This window comes from Sorex fumeus, unplaced genomic scaffold (genome assembly GCF_029834395.1).
Source record: "Sorex fumeus unplaced genomic scaffold, SorFum_2.1 ptg000078l, whole genome shotgun sequence".
Classification (NCBI taxonomy): domain Eukaryota; kingdom Metazoa; phylum Chordata; class Mammalia; order Eulipotyphla; family Soricidae; genus Sorex; species Sorex fumeus.
In genome coordinates, this window is record NW_026606135.1 from 875,143 (window position 1) to 897,168 (window position 22,026).

The following is a 22,026-nucleotide window of genomic DNA, read 5'->3' on the forward strand; positions in this document are numbered from 1 at the left end:
AATTTGCTGGAACCCCACCACCCACTCTTGAAAACCCCCACTCCCCTTTCATTCCTTTCTTCTTTCTTCCTCATTCCTTTTTTTTTTTTTTTTTTTTTTTGCTTTTTGGGTCATACCCGGCGATGCTCAGGGGTTACGCCTGGCTCATACACTCAGGAATTACTCCTGGCGGTGCTCGGCGGACCATATGGGATGCTGGGAATCGAACCCGGGTCGGCCATGTTGGCTGCGTGCAAGGCAAGTGCCCTACCCGCTGTGCTATCGCTCCAGCCCCTCTACTCTCATTCTTGCAGCAAGTTCATTTCTCTCTCTCCCCCTTCCTTTTTTCCATGCTCCTCCTCCTCCATCACTTGCACATTCTCCTCCTTTTCTTCCTCCTTATTTCTCTGTCTCTCATACATATTATTTCCTGGACTTTACCAGTATCTTTACTTCAGAGATATGTAACATTTTCATAACTTGGCATTTCAAAAAACATCTAATAAAGATATTTGTAAGGTTGAATTTTAGCATTTATTAGAAGGTGATAAGTCCCCTAGGCAGGATTCCACCATGACTCTCTTCTGCTGCCCCCCTTGTTGAAAAATGTGGATCCTGAGAACGGTGTCTGACTAGTTCACAGTTTCACCCATTTGGATCGTGTTCTCAGGCAAGAATTTCTCTGATATATTGTTTTACTTAATCTCCTTGGCGAGCCAGCAAATGTGGTTTCTTTAATACCTTTTCCCTTAGGTTTTTTATTATTCCAACCTTCAACTATAGAGATTTTAAGGGAATTATATTGTAGACACCTAAATATATTTTGCCTAAATTGAACAATTACTAACAATTTTGCAGAAATTTCTCTTTGCTCTATTTTTTTCCCAGCTCCATGAGCTATCCCAAAAGAAATTGCAGGCATCATAAAACTTCATCTCTAAATACTTCAGCATGTGTCTCCTAAAAATAAGGATAGTCTCCCACATAGCCATTATACTATTTTCACACATGAGAAATTAATACCCTAACATCACTTAAAAAACAGTCCAAATATAGAAGTCTTCCATTGCTCCTAAATGTTATTTTTCTATGGCCATCCCCCCACTCTTACACCTTAAAAGCAAGATTCAAATACATTGCATGCATTGAAATAGCATTAAAAAACCTGTGAAGACCAAGACCTCCTGACCTCTTTCCTGGATTAGAATAAACTTGCCCAAAATGAAGCAACTGGTAGGGGCCAACCTGAAGTCCTACGTGGCTGTAGGAATCCAAGTCCATGTGTGCTCTGTTTCAGAAGTTCCCAAATCTCCTCTTAAGGCCTGTCTCATTTCCAAAAATAATTTTAGATCTAACCAGTTCTTGTCAACCTTGTAGTTTGCTGAATGCAAACAGTAAAAATAAAAAAATAATTTCATCTGGTAATATCATTCCTTAACATAGATTTTAATGCCAAATCACATAGACTACCTACCCGACATACACACCACACTATACACCCATATATAAACCACATCCTATGTGCCCACATATATACTATGTACCACCATTCCTCATATATGCACTATATGCATGTATATACTTCACATTAACCTCTGCATATATCTCACATACTGCATGCTTGTATTTATCATATACCAAACACTGATGTATAAATGACATACCACAAACACATATACACCACAGAATCACAACCCCCACATATGCACCACCTACCACAAACGCACACATGAATTCTCCATATATAAACCACATATGACACTCACATATGTATATCTCAGAGCCCAACATATATCCCCATGTATACCACACACTGCAATACCCTATACACCATCCATTACACACCAAACTTAATCACACACATCATTAGACCCCACATATATACCACACACATATTCCATCTACTATACCCACAACTACAATACCCACACAAACACATTCCACATACTATACCCACAACTATGACTTCCACAGATATACTGTATACTACACAAACATACCACACAACATGCACACATACACAACACACACACACACGAAATGCATACATAGACTTTTCTTTCCCTTCATTTGTCTTATGAAGGATTGATTTATTATTGCTTTGCATTTTGTTACACACACACACACCTTTAATGAAACAGTTAAAGGCCTATCTCTCTGCTTGAGATCAGTAAGTAGCCTGTAGCTGGCAGTCTCTGGCAGCTAAAATCCTGAGGCCTGAAAAATGTGTGATTACCAGAGAGAAGGCAGTTATACTTTCTCTAATTTTTAAATTCAAAAAGCTGTCTCTTTCATAAAATTGCACACCCTCACAAACAAATAAACACCCAAGGAGAGAAAAAGAACTACAAATAACAGGAAAATATTCTGCTGAAGTAAATGCCAGAAAAAAACAAGTTCTAAATAGATCTCCAGTAGATTTCATAAGTATATCCTTGTGAGTTATGTTCATCTTCTATGAGTGTAACTAATGCTTTGAGGAAGGCAGAGGAAAACTGTGAATTGAGAGACAATCCTAAATTTGTTCAACTATTATATGATGTTCTGCATGTAAAAGCAACTCTGTATTTGGAACAGAAAGAAACGGACAATTGGTCTTAACAGAAGATGTGTTTTGCTAACTTCCACCACATTCAATACATTTTAGGAAATATAAGGGATGGAGCATTAGCACAGCAGTATGCTTGCCTTGCATGTAGCTGACCCAGGTTCAGTCCCTGGCCCCTGAGCCCTGCCAGGAGTGATTCTGGAGTGCAGAGACAGTAATAACCCCTGAATATTGCTGGGCGTGGTCCCAAAACAAAACCAAAAAAGAAATATTGGTTTGAAGAGGCCCCATGGAACTCCTCCCCCTCCCCCCGCTCCCCACCTAGAAATTATGTGTCCCTCTAGGGTCCCAGAAGTCCTGGTTTTATTGTTACTTCTTCAGCTTCTCCTCCTCCCTGGCTCTCAATGGCTGATGGCCCACCTCAGGTGTGTGTGTTTTTGGGGGTGGGGTGCTCTCACTCCATCATCACCAACATCTCAGGGAGACTCTGGTTCCTCCCTAAGTGTCCAGTGGAGGAATTCATGGAGAGAATGGACACCTCAGAAAGATGCCTTCCTCGCTGCATGCCTTCTTGTCTCCCTAGTCTGTCATCAGCTTCTTTCTTGACCCCACAAAGAGAGCCCGTTGGCTGCCCGTGGCCAGAGTCACCGGTGGTAATCATGTATTTCTGTTTCCGCTGTGTGGTTCCTCACTGGAAGAAGATTTTGAAGGGTAAAAACGACTTTGAGGCCTGAAAACTTTTTACAGCTTTGGAGCAGAACAAGAAACCCTGCCAGAAGAGCTGGAAGTGTAAGGATATGTATACATACTATGTGCTTGAGAAACATAGAATTGAAGATGCAGAGGAGCACGGTCTCAGCAGAGGGGGGAAAGAAGCTGCCTTTCCTGCAGCTGGCAGCCATCCTCAGGGACTACGCATCCTGTGGAGGACATACAGATAGTTGCATGGGTCAAGGTGGCCCCTTATGGAGCCCAGAGCGCCTACCCACCCTGCAGACCAGGCAGCTGTTTGGCCCCTGCAGTGCCTGCCCCTCTGCTGTGAGCCTGCCTGGGTGAAAAGGGTGCCAGTTAGAGGAAGGACGGGGGAACCCATCTAGGGATGAAATTTTTGTACTAGCTAGAGTTATCCTCACAGCTCACCCCATCTGAAGCCAGAGAGGATGGAAAACAAGTTGTTGTTCTGTGTTTGTGTGTTTCAAAAACAGAAGGAAAACTTTTTAAGCCTCAAGAGGAAGCACAGTTATGTCTAAATATTTCCTGAATCCACACAATGTGTCAAAAAGGGAAAAACCCACCACAACCCCTTTGTCTTATTCTGTGAGAGGATGTAAGACTTGTCTGGGCTGATATGGAGACTACCTGGTTTCAGAAATCCAGAGACTGAGCACCCTGGGACTCTGGCCAGCCTTTGCAGTGAAGACACGGGCATCATCCAACATTCGAGCCTCCACGCTCACCCTATCCATCCATCATTGTTGAGATGGGGACCGAACCAAAGTTGGCAGAGCTCCGTTCACCTGGGAAAGGCCACAGTTTTCTTCAATCTGGACCCTGCTTCCAGAAGGTACTGGTGCTAAGTTGTGCCAGACGGAAGACTGGCTGAACCCTCTTCCTGTTCTCTTTCATGAAACAATCCTCTAAGAAGCTGTTATAAAACTTGAAAAAATCTGGAACAGATGTAAAATCTGTGAAGATGTTTTCCTTCTGTGCATGACACCAGGATCGAAGATATCCTCGAATATGGAAAGCTTCCCAAATTGCAAAATGAAGCTACTGAACTTGGCAGATAAAGTGTGAGGAGAGAGGTTTCTAATTGAAGGATTAATGACTTCTGAATGACATTTACAAATATAGGAGGGGAAGCTGGTGGAAGCTGGGTAGATCTCGAGCTCTTTCTTGCACTGCCAGTTGACTGTCTTCCTTCTGTCTCTGGTCCTATGTTCAAGTTACCTTGCTATAGGTAACTTGCTAACGAGTAAGGCAATGGTGAACTCTGGTCCCCAGGTCTCCTGGAATAGTGTTTGGGGTTCATCAGTGCTAGGTGCCCAGTTATCCTCTTAGTTGGGGGCAGGACTTAGGTGCATACTTGATGGTCAAGACCTATTTATATGCCAAGGAGTTGTTTTAGCTGAACTGTGGTGGTGTTTTCTTGTACATAGGTGGTTTCTAGGTTTCTAGGAAACATAGAATCAGTGAATTTCCTTTCTGAATTTTATAAATGCCTCAGAGGTATTCCAGGAGAGTAGTTAACAAAGCAGCTGGTCTCCTGGCTGTTAACTTTATAAGTTCAGTCATTCTGAAATAACCTGTTCTCATCACCCGTTATATGCCTTCATTTAGACTCAAACTTACACATGTGTATGTGTGCCCATGCACACACGCATGTGCTCACACACACACAAACACACGCACACACATACACACACTTAATTAGGGAATTTTTTGGGTCACACCCAGCAATACTCAGGGGTTATCCTGACTCTGCACTCAGGATTCACCCCAACCGGTGCTCAGGGGACCATATGGGATGCTGGGAATCAAACCCGGGTCAGCAGCGTGCAAGGCAAATGCCCTACCGGCTGTGCTATCGCTCCAGCTGCTGATTAGGAATTTTTGGTTGCAACTAACAGAACCTAAATTTGAAATGTTAGCCTTACCGGAAAAGAAAAATAAAAAAAATTAAATGTACCAGTTGCTCAATCTAACCTCACAGAGTGTGAAGCAAAGACTGAGATTGGGTCTCAGGACTAGAAGCAGAAACTGGACAGCACAGAGCACAGACCCTCAGAACATGGACCTCTCTCTTCAGTTTCTCCTGTGCTGTTTGCTTCATTTCCTGCGGAACAGCTCCCTCTATGCTCCTGTCTGCCTGGCACACAGAACCACCAGCTTCTCTCAGAATAGCGGTCATAGACCCGAGTTCCAGGGAAAGGAATTAACCTCTTGCTCATAATGTCAGTACCTTGGGAAGGGCCTTCCCTACCAGCTCGGGTTCTTGGCAGGGCTGCAAGTATACTGTGGCCCACTTGTGTTCTTCCGTGTTTCTAGCCCAGAGCAGAATGGACCCGCGGTCCTCTCTCCATGGCACATTTCCATTACAGTGCTGGATGGCTGGGCAGGCAATATTCTCTGTGTTCCCTTCCTTGGGAGAATTCTACCTTAAGTTCTCAGTTCCATGTTGCCACAACTGTCTCCCTGAGAGCAAGCTTGTATGCAACTTCTCTGCTTACTGTCCCAGCTGGCTTCATTTTTAAAGAAGGGGGCCTGCTATGGAAGGGACCCTTAGTCTGGCCATCTGACCTCACCCCCAGACCCACAATGCTTTGATTTTGTGACTCTGCTCCTTGGCTCCTGATGTTGGCTTTGCACAAAGCACTACCCCCCCCACTCCAATCCGCTGCTTCTGACTCATTACTCTTTGTGTTTCAGCCTCTCCAAAACACTGACATTCATGCCTCCTGGACCCACTGGCCATGGTAGACATCCCTACTTCAACCAACATGTTGCCTTGAGTTTCTCTCCCTGGTGACTTGACCTCCTTCCAGTGGGAGCTGCTGGATACAGGCATCACTCATCCAATGCTCTGAGTAAAAGCTTATGAAAGGAAGAAGTGAGTTGACATTTAGTCATGGAAACCTCACATGTGGTCTGGGTTACAGCAAAGGACGAAGAGGGAAGGACAAGATGGCCTCTGTATACCTATGGCTCTAAGTGCTCTTTTGGGTATAGTGATTTGAGAACATTTCAGGAATCAACCTGCTGCACACACACATATAGGACCAGGAGAGTTTCCAGAGTCCCCCAGAGATGAAGCCCATCACCCCTGCAGCCTTCCTCTAGGGCAGGACAGGTCCCCAGGCTCCTGAAGGGTGGTGGGGATGCAAGAATTAGATTCAGGCCACAACATGGACCTTTTCCAGGGAAATTTGGGTGAAGGGAGCAATTAGGAGCAGACACCTAACCCCAGATGCCGCCCATGGGCAGTTCTATTTTCCCTATAAGACACTTACTAAGCAGCTCTCTCAAGATCTCAAGAAGGAAAAGCATTTCAGTCCCAGGCCCTTGAAGAGTAGAGGAAGGGGGGCTTTCAAGCCAAAGTTCTGTTTATATAACTATCCCCCTCACCATTGTTAGGCTATGCTTGTCTAGAGTGAAAATAAGTGGGAGTACAGACAAGTCAAATGTAGAAAAGAGTTAGCTGTAGCCATCATTTCAAAGTAACTGAGTATTTTGACTAACTTTGAGTAATTTGAGTACTGAATGAAGTTCCTCTATGTTTTCTCTCTTTTAAATTTTTCAGTTGGTTATTCTTATGCTAGAGAGACAAATTTGTATCCTGGCAGCCTGTGGCCCCACCCTGGTTGTTACTAAGGGGCAGAGAGAGCTCCCAAAGAGCCTGGACAGAGGAAGAGACACCTCAGGCAAGGAGATACAGGTTTGCATTCTGTAGTCACTTAGTCTGGTGTAGGACTATAGGCAAGTTACTCAAGCCTCCTGGATTTAAGTTTTCTTGTCTGAAAAGTGTGGCCATAAAGAACCAAGTCAGATGCACTAAAATGTAAGTAAAATATATAATAGGCAAGACAGAATCTATAACTGGTAATATTTAAAATATATAAAATAGGGCCCTATGGGCTGGAGACATAATACAGGAATCAAGACGCTTGCCTTGCACTCAGCCAATCTAGATTTGACCCCCATCACCGCATATGATCCCCCAAGCACCACCCGGAGTAGTTCCTGAGTCCAGTCAGAACTAAGCCCTGAGCATTGCTGTAGATAGCTCAAATTAAAAATAAAATACAAAAAACAAACCCGAACCCCCCCAAAAAACCAAAACGAAACAACAGTGCCTGAGAGATGGTTCAATGGGCTGAGGGCTGAGGGCATGCTTTACCTACAGGAGGCCTGTAGGTTTTGATCTCTGGCACCACATGGTCCCTGGAGCAATGCTGGGTGGGACCCTCACATACAGAGCTCAGGGTGACCCATGAGCAATGCAGGATGCAGCTCAAAACCAAAACAAAATATGTCAGAAAATCTACATGAAATGAATAATAGAAAAGAACTTAATTCTTTATAACACGGAATAGAGAAAGCGTAGCACAAACTAATGGATCTAGTTTATGTGACAGGAAGTCTGAGGATTTCAGAATAGGATCTGAGATAGAAAACCTGCACATTAGGAGTATTTCTCCCCCCCCCCCCCTTTTTATTAATCAGCTGGAATAATTTAGGGATGTGTTTAGTTCACTGTTTAGGAAAGGACAGGAGTGCCCTGTCTGTGAGCATGCAGTGCTGGCTTCTTTTGGACATTTCTCTGCAGAGCTAAACCAGCTCTCAGAAGCCTCAGTGAAGAGTTGCTGATCTGCTGCGGCACACCCTGGAGCAACTCTCGAGAAATGTCATCCAGTAAGCCTGGGGCAAAAGTCAGACACTCAGATTCAGTGAGATTCTGTTTGCAAGCTGGGCTTGGAGTGGGGGTGGCGGGGAGAGCAGGGTTTCTGGACTTCCCAATTTCTCCACCTCAGGTCCCTTTGGTGAGGTAGATTGTAGGTTTGGCTGAGTTGCATATTTATTGGTGATGTCTAAAGATTAGTTTATCTCTGGGCAGTTTGCTAATTCTTCCTGAAGAATAGTTACTGTAATAAAATTCATATCAGAGCTTGGTTGAGGACTAAATAAGATGAAATGTCCAATGAATCTGGTACAGTTTTCTCTTCTTCCTCTTCCTCCTTGCTCCTCAAGAGTGCTCTTTCTGGGCCTGCCCATACCAGAAGGCTACTTGGCTGTCCTGGGGGTCAGCGAGATGCTCTTGTCTCAGCATCATGTTGTTATACACAAAATATACATGCGGACACTCACACTCATGAGCATTTGGTACACAGGTCACAGCAGGCACATATAGAAACACATGCACATTCACATACACATTGTTTGCCCTCAGTATACTTTGTTCAGTTCCCCCACATGCCATGGATTTTCATGTCTGAGTGCCTTTGAAAGCTCTCTTTGATCACCAGGAAATTATCTTTGCTTCTGTATCTGGTAAATTCCTCATCTTGTAAGATGCACATCAAATATCACAGCTCTGATGCATTTTCCAGCTTTCCTGGACAGAACTACTAGCTGCTTCTTCATTTCTCTAGAAACTCTGAGGGAATATATCTTACTCATGGTTGGATCCTCAGTGTCTGACATGGAATTCTGGCTTCTGAACTGATGAAAAGAAAGACCTGAATTTGGTTCTGTCAGGTTCCTCATTCTGCGAGCTCCTTAAAAGGGATTGGGCTCCAGGACGAGAGACAGCAGAGAAACTTGAGAGGATGCCCAGCACGCGCCAGACCTGGGTTGTATCTTGACACCAATGTCTCCTAGCATTGCTGGGTACAGCTCTTGTGGCTCCCCTGCACTGTTGTGTGTGTCCTGAATAATTCCTGGCATCACAGGTCTGAACAGTGCTGCATTCTCAGGCCCTCGCATTGAACCATAGCCTGTTTATCCAAGAGTGGCCAAGAGGACCCCATGGGCCTCCTGAGCTCTGCTTGGGTGCCCCCCCCGCCAAATTTCTAATTTTTTGAGTATCGTCCATACTGTTTTCCAAAAGAGCTGAACCAGTTGGCATTCCCACTAGCAGTGAAGGAGGGTCCCTTTCTCGCCACATCCATGCCAACACCGGTTGCTTTTGTTCCTTTGGATATGGGCCAGTCTCTTTGGTGTGAAATGATATCTCATTGCTCTTTTGATCTGCATCTCCCTGATGATTAGTGATGTAGAGCATTTTCTCATGTGCCTTTTAGCCATCGGATTTCTTCTTTGGGAAAGTTTCTGTTCATTTCATCACCCCAATTTTTGATGGGGTGGAATGTTTTCTTCTTGTGGAGTTCAACCAGTGCTTTCTGTATCCTTGATATCAACCCCTTATCAGATGGGTAAGTCACGGTCCTCCCATTGTTCATCAATTTGCTCAAGTGGGCCCAGTAACGTCTCCATCATAAGAATCTTGTTGTTACTGTGTTTGGCATTTGAATACACCACGGGTAGCTTGCCAGGCTCTGGCGTGCGGGCGAGATACTCTCGGTAGCTTGCCAGGCTCTCCGAGAGGGGCGGAGGAATCGAACTCGAGTCGGCCATGTTGGCTGTGTGCAAGGCAAATGCCCTACTGCTGTGCTATCGCTCCAGCCCATCAGATGGGTATTGGGTGAATATCCTTTCCCATTCTGTAGATTGTCTTTGTATTATGGTCACTGTTTCTTTTGAGGTGCAGAAGCTTCTTAGTTTAAGATAGTCCCATTTGTTTATCTCTGTTTTCACTTGCTTGGCCAGTGACGTGTCATCTTTGAAGATACCGTTAGTTTCAATGTCGTGGAGGGTTTTGCCAACCCTGTCTCCAGTGTGCCTTATGTGTTCAGGTCTGATGTTGAGGTCTTTAATCCACTTTGATCTGACTTTTGTGCGTGGTGTTAGGTTGAGGTCTAAGCCCATTGTTTTTGCAAGTGATTGTCCAGTTATGCCAGCACCATTTGTTAAAGAGGCTTTCCTTGCTCCACTTCACATTTCTTGTTCCCTTGTCAATGATTAGATGTTCATATATTTGCGGTTGTATGTAATAATATTCCAGGCAGTTTTCTTTAATGTTTAGCTCAAGAGTACTGGTTCTGGAGTTGTCCATAATACATATGGAGTATTTGTTAACCCAGTATGGGAGTTAACACGCTCCCACATGCTATGGGGTGGAGATCGCACGTATGCAGATCGGGTTCTGCTGTGGACTATGTGGTCTGGCATATGTACCTTGTTGGTTACTTGGCTGTTCTTGTGGTCTGTGAAGGTCTGCAGGGCACTGAGCCACTACAACCTGAAGTCTGGGCCTGTGATGCTTGGGGCTGACAAAATCCCATACCACAAGATGGCAGTATTGTCCCAGCTTCTGCGTGAAAGCCAGGCCTCTGCCTCTCAAGATTTGCCTGATGCTGGCAGAATCAGATACTCAGAGGAACTGATGGGGTTAGACAGACGCTTCTGATCTGGAGAAACATAAGCTACAGGCTGAACGTGGAACTCGATCCAGAGGAAGGCATTGCACGGGACCAAGCTAGTGAGTGGGTTCTGGCCACATTTGATGTACGAGATGGTTTAGTAGAATTGGAACAGAGATTAGGAGGCCACTTATTATCTTGCCATGCTTAAAGCTGAGAGTGCTGTGGGGTTACCGAGGATGATTCAGTGAATTGGGCAGAGCCATGTTTAAACAAGATGTGAGTGTATGAGTATGATCGTTCCTCCTATCTTTAAAGCCTGCAGGAAGCGGAGCAGGTGCCTGCGAAATTCACTGCTGGTCTCAGATCTTTCACTGAGATGCAAAAGCATCTTGTCTTTGGAAGGTCTAGAGGGGTTTAGTATCCTCAGGGTGTCCTTTTCCCTGCCTTTAAGTTGAGTACCAAGTCAGTGAGCCCAAGGGAAGCTTCTAGGACCAGAAGCCCCACAGTTGGTCGATGATCTAAATTCTGAGCTTTAACCTCTATGGACTAAGGAAGCGTACTGAGTTGGAAATCTGAAGGCCTGAATGTGTCCTCTGGTGATAAGATAATTCAGATGAGACACCTTAATTCCAGCTTTCAAGCCCCAGTCTTCCTTCCCCCCTTTAGAGTTGCTTGTTCTCCAAGTCTATAGCTTCTATTTCCATGGGGAGTGAACAGAAAGCTGCCACCATATTTCTTCTTCTTCCATGCCCCAGATGTAAATAGTTTAGTAGCCAAAAGCATCACTGTGCCTTCATCAGACATTTAGCTGTTTCTTAGATAGCAAGTAAAATCAGGATTGTTCTGTTATTTCAAATGCAAATTTTATTTTGAATGGGGAAAATAGTTTCTACTAATTTTTTAAAATTTTTCCTTGAATTTGCTCTTATGCAAACATTTTACTGGCTTGTGTGCTGTCTATAACATAGCACTCCAGTCTTTCAAATCTTGTCATTTTATGCAGACACTCTTGAAAACACCATTTTTCATGCTAAAATCCAAGTCCATTGTGTTATTTAATGACTTTTAAAACCATCACAGGCTATTTATTGATTTTCTAAAGTTAAAATTAAGAAGCGCACATACACCCCCAACTCCACCCACCCACCACCACTGCCACCATGCAGTTGTTTCTAATTCAGATATTAGGACTTTATTCTGCTAAAGCAAGAATCTCATTTTAAAATGTCAGAAAAGATTTCAACGCAAAATCAATAAAATACATGACAGTAATGAAAAGATGAGTCTGAAAAAGCCTCTTCCCTCAGAGCCAATATTATACAAAAGCATTGAAAGCATCTAAAATTTGACTGGACCAAAAGGTTAAGGTTGAGATTGGGAGTGAGTAGGTAAGTGGTGGTGGAGGAAAGACATTTGTGGAATTCCCATTGTTCAAGATGCTCTCATTTATATTCCCAATTATTTACAGTAAGTTTGAAATGAAAAAATATGAGATTTTCATTGCTATTGTAGTAACTCTTTGATATTGCAACAGCAATGGAGAGAAGCCCATATTTTATTAAATAATAACAGTTATTGTTCAGTTTTTCAGGACTCATCTGTGAAGATCCAACTTACTTGGTGAAAGAGATGAGCCCAATAAGTTTATATGGGGCTGAAATAAGAGCAGGAGTACCCACCAACACTCAGATGTTACTGAAGTGTCACTCCTCTAAGTACAAGTTGTATTCAATTTGATTCTTGTAACAGCCTATGAGAACACAGGTGTACAGCCTCTGAGAACACAGGTGTATTTGCATTTTACAGAAGGGAAAGGGATACTTCATGTTGCTCAGGGTCATGCAATTAGTAAGCAACAGAGTCACAATTTGAACTTGGGGAATCTGCACGTAACCACTCTTCTCTGTGGAGCAGAATGAACAGATTATCTCCATGCAAGAAAAGTCCCCAATTGTTCCACTCTTTGGATATGTACTTGGATTCCGAAGAGAGGAGATTTTATAGAACATCCATAGAGGAAATCATTTCTATTGCTGGCAGATCTGTAATAGTCCAGATGAAACTGGTTACTCCCTTCACAATAAAGGGACTGATGCTAGTTGAAATCTTTACACATACCTGTGCCATTTTTCTGCTCTTGAATTCATTGCCATGAATTTTTCTTTTCCTTATGCTTTACATTTCCCTCCTTAAATGAGAGTTATGTATTTCATGGAGGTGTGTGTGTGTGTGTGTGTGTGTGTGTGTGTGTGTGTGTGTGTTGAGGTGGGCAAAGAAAACCTTTACAATTAATTGAAATTTGAGTTTAGCTTGAAGAGTTTATTAAGATAATTTAGAGGAAAATGAACTTTGGAAAAAGGGTAGGGATGTTGTTGGTGGACTGAACAAAGGCAAGTTATAGCACTCAAAGTAGCAAACATTACTCTGAAGAGATATAAAATCATAGAATTGTTGTGTATTGGTAAATAAGAGTCAGAGAATAATATCCCCAAATAAATATTGAGTTCTTGTCAAAAACTGATTTAACATATTGAAGAAGGAACCAAAAATGGTAAAGCTAGTCCAAACAACTCTCTCAATGTCTGAAGCATTGTTCAATGAAAGAATGCTGAAATATGATTGTTACATTAGATACCAAACTCACTAAAGTTCCACATGGCAATAGAAATGTAGCTCTCAGTTATCTTGTTTATTGTGCAAAATTTGTTTCTCTACTGAATTAAAATCATTTGCAGTGTGTCAATATCGTACAGTTTTCCTCTCTTTACAGATTCTGAATCTTAATCAATAATAAAACAAACAGTTGTTTTTCATATGAACATTATGGAATCTTTTGGTGGATCTGCCAGCAGGATACTTGTGTGATATTGAAAGGCACCTTTCAATCTTTTCGTAAGCCTTATTCTCTAGATTGGCATTTATTATTATAAGTACTGGAAGGCTGGAACTAGAAGGGAGTGGTTGAGGTGGTGAGGTAGACAGAGCAATATTCTGGGGGCTTTACTGGACATGGAAAGAAGGATTTCATCTTAGGACAAGTCACTGACTGGCTTTCATAGGGATTGACAGAATTCAGCCCTCTTTGTTTCCATTTACTCAATAAACCTTCATTGAATATGCCTAGTACTCATCACCGAGTTGGGAATAGAGAAGTGAACAAGACAAGATAGGCATTTTTCTGCTCTTGAGCAGCTCCTATCTAACATGCACAGGCACACACACACACACACACACACACACACACACACACTCACACATGTACCATAAATAGATTCTTTCTCAGCTTGGCCAAGCTTGGAGGTCAGGTAGGGTATAGGGAGGAGAGGTGATAATGAGAAGAAGGGAGGCAGCCACACAAACTCTGAGAATATGGATGCCAGAGCAGAGACGTGACAAAGGCAAAGGTTGGAATGAATTGGATGTGTCCCAAGAACACAAGAGAATACGTGTAGCTGGAGAAGGGTGGGGCGAGGTGCGCTGTGGAATAAGTAACAGGGTAGCTGTGAGAAGGGAGGTTAACAGGGTCTGGATACTAATTCTTGTGTGAGGATGATTCTCTTTGAATTGGGAAATAATACAACCTAATTTCTGAGTTTCAGAATGTGGATTCTAGAACAGAGCAAGCAAGAGAATGTATCAGCCAGAATGGGTCTTGGGCAAGACTATGGTATTACTTCTTAAGGGATATAGTAGGGCTTACAGCACAGTGTTACTTCAACTAGGTGCTTATTTTTGAAACGTCATTTTTGCAACTTAGCAGTAGAGACCTGAAGAGGATTGAGGCTGGAGTTAGGGTATTATTTAGTGATTAAGGGAGAGCTTGGATGGTATGGGGGAGGAAAGAGAGTATAAATAAGCATAATGAGAAAAGAATGAATTGGAATGATGTTTGGGCTTAAAATAGTGTTGTCAGAGGGACCCCAACTCTTGCATAAAAGCCCAACTAGAGGATTAGAGGTGGGGCCAAGATCTCATCCAGAATCTGAATCTCCCCCATCCCATCTGACCAGTCTACTTCCACTTCTAAGTGAAAATGAGGGGAGTTCTGGTCAGAACACTGTGAGAAAGTGCCCCCACTGCTCTTCTAGGCCTCCCCTGGGGTCTTTTAGGACCACACAGAGTAAGCCACATTTTTATAAGATCTTCTCTCCTTCTTATGAACTTACAGATGTTTCCTACAGTGATGGTGACTGAAAGGGTTGGACAAATTGCAAATAATTTAAGAAGGAAAGGGTGCCATTAATTTCCTAACATCTTCTTGTCCAGAACCAAGGTGGTTTAGGGTTCCACAGTCAATAGCAGGGCATGATCTTCCCTCAAGTGTCTGTCTCACAAGCCCATGCCTCTGTACCCTTCCAACCCAGAAGGCTGAGACCAAGTCCTCAAGGGAGCCGTCTTTCCTTAGTTTTGCTATATACTAACTAGCCCAGAGGGTTTTGGTGAGGGCAAAGTCACAGAGCTTATTCATCCAGACTCCTAGAACTCTAGAAGTTGGTCTTTGATGGGAGATTTTAAGTTTTCTTGTGTTTGAAAATGATATTTCCCCATCTCTGAGCAAGACTCACAGGGAGTGAGCCTAGTGACTCTATATTTATGCAGGAATGAAAATGCCAGGACTTGGGGAGCATGGGAGAGCCAGCTGCCATCTCATTTGTTTTAATAAGCAACAAGGAAAATGTGATTGTTTTTCCAAGTTCTAGTCTCCTTGGGTAATTACTTACAGTGTTATATCCTCCAAGATCAAAGGGTGACTCTTTGGATCTGGGTTGCAAATGAGTTACTGCACTTTGCAAGCTAACTGACTGCCACCCAGGCCTGCTGTGAGATGGGGCAAGTTTGCCAGGCCACCTGGCTTCACAAGGATAACCCAGCAAATCCAATAAGGCAGGAATCACAGGTTTAAGACAAATTGGTAGGGAGAAGATAAGTTAGAGAGTGGGATATGGGTCACAATAATTGAATGTAGAGAAACCTCAAGAAGGGAAGGGAGCTCAGGAAAACTCAACTTGGAAGCTGTTCTGATATCAAAGGACCATCACCAAGTCTAATCCTCTCCCCCACTGGAGCAGCCAAGAGTAGAAGGTATTCTGTCCCTGATATTTGCAGAATGATTTGGAAGGAAGTGTTGTTCCTGAAGCTCCAGTAATTGCAGGCATCTGTCACTAGCAAATGGAAAATGGAAATAGCTCAAGAAATATTCTTACACTTGCTGAAGTTAGTGCTTGCAAGGCTAAACTTGAAGCAATTTTAGACATAGAGTTTTTCAGATGAGTTTATCGACCCTGAGAGGGGGAGAGACCAATTCACTGTAGTAAAAGAGTGTGTGGGGGAAGTGTGTTTATATCGGGGGTAGGGGAAGGGGATGGTGCAAAGATTTTGCCTGTTGTCCTTGAGACAGAGGATTGACTCTATCTCCGTGGAGTCCACACCTCTGCCTGTTTATGGATGGTAGGCCATAAGCAGAGAGCATAAGTAGAGAGCCTGGAGCAGTGAACTCTGAGGAAGAATGAGGAGGGCAGAGCAGGAGAGGAAAGGAGAGGAAAGGAAGGCATGGCAGATTAGGCAGTTGCTTCGTCTCTTCTGGAACATCATTAGTTACACAAGTTTGTCTACCAGCAATTATGTCTATGCTCAAGACAACCTTTCTCAAACTCTCTCTCGTTTATTAATGACTCTGTTCTAAGAAATGTTAAGAAGGGTCATCCAAAGAGAAATCTGTGTTCAGAGAAATTTGGGTTTAAAAATGGCCCTTAATTGGAGAACTTGCCTAAGTTCTTCAGCAGGGCGAAAAGGAGCAGAGTCTCTTGCCTCTGTTTGATCTTGGCACTTCTTTGGGAGGCAGGCTCTCTTTCTAGGATTTGATCGTTTATCAGGATCTTCATTTGATAAATTGTGTATGCATTTTGTTTCGGGGAATGTATGTGTGTGGTTTTTTTTTTCCCTCATTAAAATTGCTCTGCATTGCAAGAACTTTGATCCATTTTGTAGTTCAGAACTTCATTCGGGTAGTGGAAGGTGGACCAGAAGTTAAGAGAGAAGGATTTAGGTCCCCAGGTTAGCAGATTGGGGTCCGTGAGAGGAGGATGTGGAGCTCGAAGAAAGAATGGGGAATATCTAATGTTGGGGTCTCAGCAGCCAGCCTGAGACCTTGGCCAAATCCCCTGCCTCTGGAAACAGAAGCTGACCCTGTTCACAGGGGGCCAGGGCCTTGTGCTGCACTCCACCCAGGTAGGCACTCTGGTGGAGAAGATAAAGGGATGTGGGTCACGACCATTACTGTCTGCCCGTGCTGACACGTCCAGCCCTGAAGGCGGGAAATGTAAATTGTTAACTAACATCTGTACTGAGCATTGGCCAGGCGAACGCGATATGTGTACTGGAATTTTCCCTGAACTGCATGTATAAAAAACTCCTGTGTGAGAGCTAATCATCGAATTGCTGATTGATCACCAGCTTTCCCCCCTCAGCGTGGTTCTTTCTCTAAGGCAGCTGGAGTCCGCGGGGCGTGGAGGGCCGGGCAGAGACTTCACCCTCTCCTTATAGGGAGTAAGTCCAGCGACTTTGGGGATCATACTCCTGTGTGCTGGGGTCAACTGGCCAGAACCGCAACAATCTAAGTAATGATTAGGGTTAGCTTCTAAATGGGGGAAGGTTTATGGGCGAACCAGGAGACTGGCAGTAAAGCAGAGTGATGGGCAGAAAGAGGCTGAGAGAAGAGGAGATAGCAGCTTCCTAAGTGGCATGACCCTCAGACAGAGGTTCCGTCTGAGGTGCTCCTTGCAATTGCTGAGTTCCATGTGGGTAGCTGCTCAGCAAGAGAACAGTGAAATAAGTGGGACTTTGTAGCCAAGCATATTTGCATTGAAATCCTGCCCACTGATTACTGGTTTGTGGAGTTGGCTAAACTCCTTCAACATTCTCCCCTATCAGAAACTTTGAGAGGGTTTAATGAGACAAAATATGCAACCACAGCACTTTCCCCTAAGAGTGGATAGATCCATTTACTCTTTTCTATGGGGGCTGGATTTCTTTATTTGTCATAAACCTTTCCCTACTGGTCACGTTGCTGTTCCACCCAGTGGACCTCAGCATCTCCTCCAAGTCTCTTTGTCTCTATGTTGAATGAGCTTGGGACCGCTCAAGGTTTCAGGTTTCTAGGTAACCAGTTTCCTGATAACTGGGGCTCTGCTGCTTGAGAAGGGATTGCTCCTAGTCTGCAGACAGAATCTCAAATTAGAAGGTGGTTGGCCCTGTCACCTGGAGTCCTAAGGGACTGCTGGATCCTTGTCCTGGTTTATCTATTTCTCAGATTGCATTATATTTTGCCAAACAGATTTTTGAAAGGGATTTTTTTAATTTTAGCTCCAATATGCTAGAATTATTGGCAATGTGACATTGGAAATGAAAAAAAATTGTCATTTGATTCCATTTGTCATATACTTTTTCAAAGTATGAATCAAATCTTCTATAGTGTACTTTTTTTTGTTCTGCCATTATTTAATATGATGATCTCTGTCTATTATGTCTGAGTGAAAGAATGCTAGATGATCTAAAATGGCTGTTGTCAACTTTCAGAACTCCAGACGGATGACTTCAATCTATTTGAAGGAACAATGGATTATTTAGGACACTTGCTGAGATGCTAACCTTGGGGAACACTGTGCTTTTAAAAATGGTGAATGAGTAAATTTTGAAGATTTATTGCTTTCCCTCTGATTTATAAATGTAGTATATGCTCATTGTAAAAACTAGAAATGCAGAAAGGAGAAATACCATAAAAACTGAAATGATGTCACATTCTTTTATATTTCTATGTTTCTCTCTTTCATGAACCAAAATGTAATCACACTGCCTATGTGGATTGGCTTCAGTAATTTAACATCATATTGTGTTTATTTTAATAGCTACTTTAACATATTTATATAAAATGTAAATTACATAAAATAATTTACCCATCCTTATGGTGGCAAACTACTACCATTGGGTATTTGGGATGCTGTTAAATAATTTGAATGATAAATATCACTGTGATGAACATCACTGTACAAATATTTCTGTCTACTCCTTGAGTGATTTCCTTAGAATTACTCCCGAAAGAGCATGACCTAATTGAAGGCACTGGATCAAGGGTCCCAAAAGAGCCTCCTGGGGAGTACGGTGCTGCCAGCAGGTCAATCTGTACCTGTGAGGCGAGTGCATCAGAAGGCTGATGGTGCCTTCAGACTTCTAGATACCCCCAAATTGCTGCTGTGCCTTTTGGCCAGACTCCAACAACTTGGGGCAAAGTTTACCAAGAAAGTAAATGGCCAAAAGTTAGGTACGTGGGAGAAACACCCACAAACCACCTACGACTCAGCTATATAATTGGAAGCAAGACCTCCTCTCTGGTTCCTGATCAAACTGCTTAATGGCCACGATCCCAGAGAATCAGAAACAAATCTCGGAACCCAGAGATTTTTGACAGAAATGCATCTGGTCCCCACGGTAGGTTACCAGCACTGGGCCACCCCAGGGGGGAAAGGGTGCTGTCCCTCCACCTGCTCCCTCTTGGCAGCTCAGTTGCCACCATCTTCCAGAGGCCATTGTAAAGTCAGGTTTGGGCCAGCAGTGAGGAGACACGCAGGGCCTCATGGGATGGGAATGGAGCCTCCCCTTTTTTCCCTGCCCCAATAAGACCCTGAGTCGCTGCCCACGAACAGCCTCATTGGATCCTGATCAAGCTGCTTAAGGGGCATGATCTAAGAAACTCAGAAACAAATCTCAGAACCCAGCGGCTTTTGGCAGAAATGCGTCTAGTCCCTGCAGTAGGTTACCGGTGCTGGGCCACCCCAGGTGGGAATAGGTTTCGTGCCTTGGCCTGTTCCCCCTGGCGGCTCGGTGGCCTCCATCCTCCAGAGGCCACTGGACAGTCAGGTTTGGGCCCACAGTGACAAGATACGTGGGGCCTCATGGGATGGGGATGGAGCCGGCCCTTTCCTCTCTGCCCCAATGAGACTCCAGGTCTCCACCACTGACGAATGGTCTCTCTGGCTCCTGATCAAGCTGCTTAACAGCCATGATTCCAGAGACTTACGAACAAATCTCAGAACCCAGCAGGTTTTGGCAGAAATCCCCCCAGACTTAAATGTTAAAATTTTGGAATTCCAAAGTCGTGTGGCCACAGTAGCCGCACAACATCATATGTTTTCATAACCGGCAATAGAAAACAAATTGTCTAGGTTGCCTTTTCAGCAGATCTCAGTGTTAGGGTAAAATCCCAAATAATAATGGTGGGTCTGGTGTCAAAACATTGAATGTAATCAAAGTAGAGAGAGAGAGAGAGTAATGTGGAAATCATCTGCCCCACAGGTGGGGGGGGGGATGTGGGATGAGGGATATACTGGGGTTTTTGGTGGTGGAAAATGGGCACTGGTGAAGGGACGGGTGGTTCATCATTGTATGACAGAGACTTAAATCCGAAAACTTTGTAACTGCTCTCTCTCATGGTGATTCAATAAATAAATTAAAAAAAAAAAACCCAAAACAAAAGAAAAACAAAAGGGCCTCCTGAACTGCAGCAGTAATCTCATCAGGGATTGATGGCTGTCTCATGGCACTTACTAACATGGGCACACATAACTAACCTGGGCACACATAAGGCAAGCAGTGCAAAAACAAACTGTGTTGCCAATTTGCTGTGTGAACCATAACATCACATTATTGTGTTGTGTTCTATTTCTTTGATTTCACATGAGATTGACTGTTTTATCTAGCGTTTATTTTTCCATTGATTTTCTTATTTTATAAATTGGATTATTCATGCCTGTTGCCCATTTGTCTATTAGTATGTTCACTAAGCTGAAGAAACTAATATGTGATGTTATTAACCCTTGATCTGGTGTATATTATGCCTATTTTTTCTGATTTTGTGAGCACTCTCTTAATTTTGTTTATGGTGTTTTTAGAGATTCATACATTTAAAATTCTCGTGTAGTAAAATAAAAACACATTTTACATTTATTTCTCCTCCATTAGCTTTTACGATTGCAAAGACTTACTCTACAACATAAGCAATTCACTTCCAATTTCTTCAGTCATCTAGTTTCTTAGATTTGTCTTATCAGTCATGTGAATTTAGTGTATGGTATGAGGTAGGGAATTGGCTTATCAATTAAAAATGTTTTAACAGTTGTCTCAGAGTTATTTATGAAATAATACTTCTATTTCACAATACCTCTAAATAGCTTTCCTGCATAAAGAGTACTTGCAAATTCTTGAGTCATTTTATAAGTTTGTCGATTTTTCTCTCATTAATTTTTAAAAATTCTTCATTAGTATCACATTTATATAGTTGAAAAGATATAGTTCTTAAAAAATTAGTTGCTTTCTCAGTGGGCACAGTGCTTGCGTTGCATGCTGGCAACCTTCATTCATTCTCCACATTCCAGTTTGTCCTGAGTCCCACCAGGCATGATCCCAGAGTGCAGAGCCAAAAGTAAGTCTTGAACACTTCTTCTGAGTGTAGGTCCTAAACAAAAACAAACAAAAAAATTGCTTTCTTCTCTTAATTGTTACAATGAAATCTATGCATTTTTACTGAGTTCTTCAGAAGTGTGGTTGCAATTTTGTTTATAATTGCATTAAAATGCGAATAATTTTGCTTTAATAAATGTGAACAATTGTACAGCATATGTCATTTCTACTGTGTGTTTTTTTTTTGCACCCCTGGGATATATTCCCAGAAGTGGTATTGCGGGGTCATATGGAAGCCCAATTTCTAGTTTCTGAAGGAATGTCCATATTGTTTTCCAAAAATGCTGACCATGCAATATTCCCACCAAAAATGAGAGTCCCTTCCTCCCCACATCCCTGACAGTACCGGTTGTTCTTGTTCTTTTTGATGTGTGCCCGTCTCTGTGTGTGAGATGGTATCGCATTATTGTATTGATTTGTATCTGAAACTGGGAATTTTAGTGGTGGGTAGCAGACTCTGGTGAAAGGATTGGTGTTGGAATATTGTATGCCTGAAACTTAATCATGAATAACTTTCTATCTTTGTAATTCATGGTGAACAAATTTAAAATAGTAAATTACATGGATACGTAATACATATCATAGTCACATATATTTATTTATAATAATTTTGTTAGTGTTTTTTTGTACTGCTTTGAAATCCCCAATTGGTGGCAAATCATGATTAGTACAGCAGGAACTCTTTTCTTGATCCTGCTTTGAACAGAAATGCCTCTAAATTAAGTAATGATGAATAAATATCTGGTATTTATTCATGATAATGGATAATTTTTAATCACTTTAAAGAATTATGCTTTAATTTTACTTTTACAAATAAGGTATTTTCTCCCCATGATTTATGATTTTTATGATTTATGATTTATGATTTTTAGAATTGATTTATGGTTTTTCTTTAGTTAATACTCTTCTTATAGTCATTGAGATGGTAAATGAAGAATTTTTAAGGTACTTAGAAAATTATCTATACCCATGATTTTTTTTGGACTTAATTCTTTGACAGTGGTT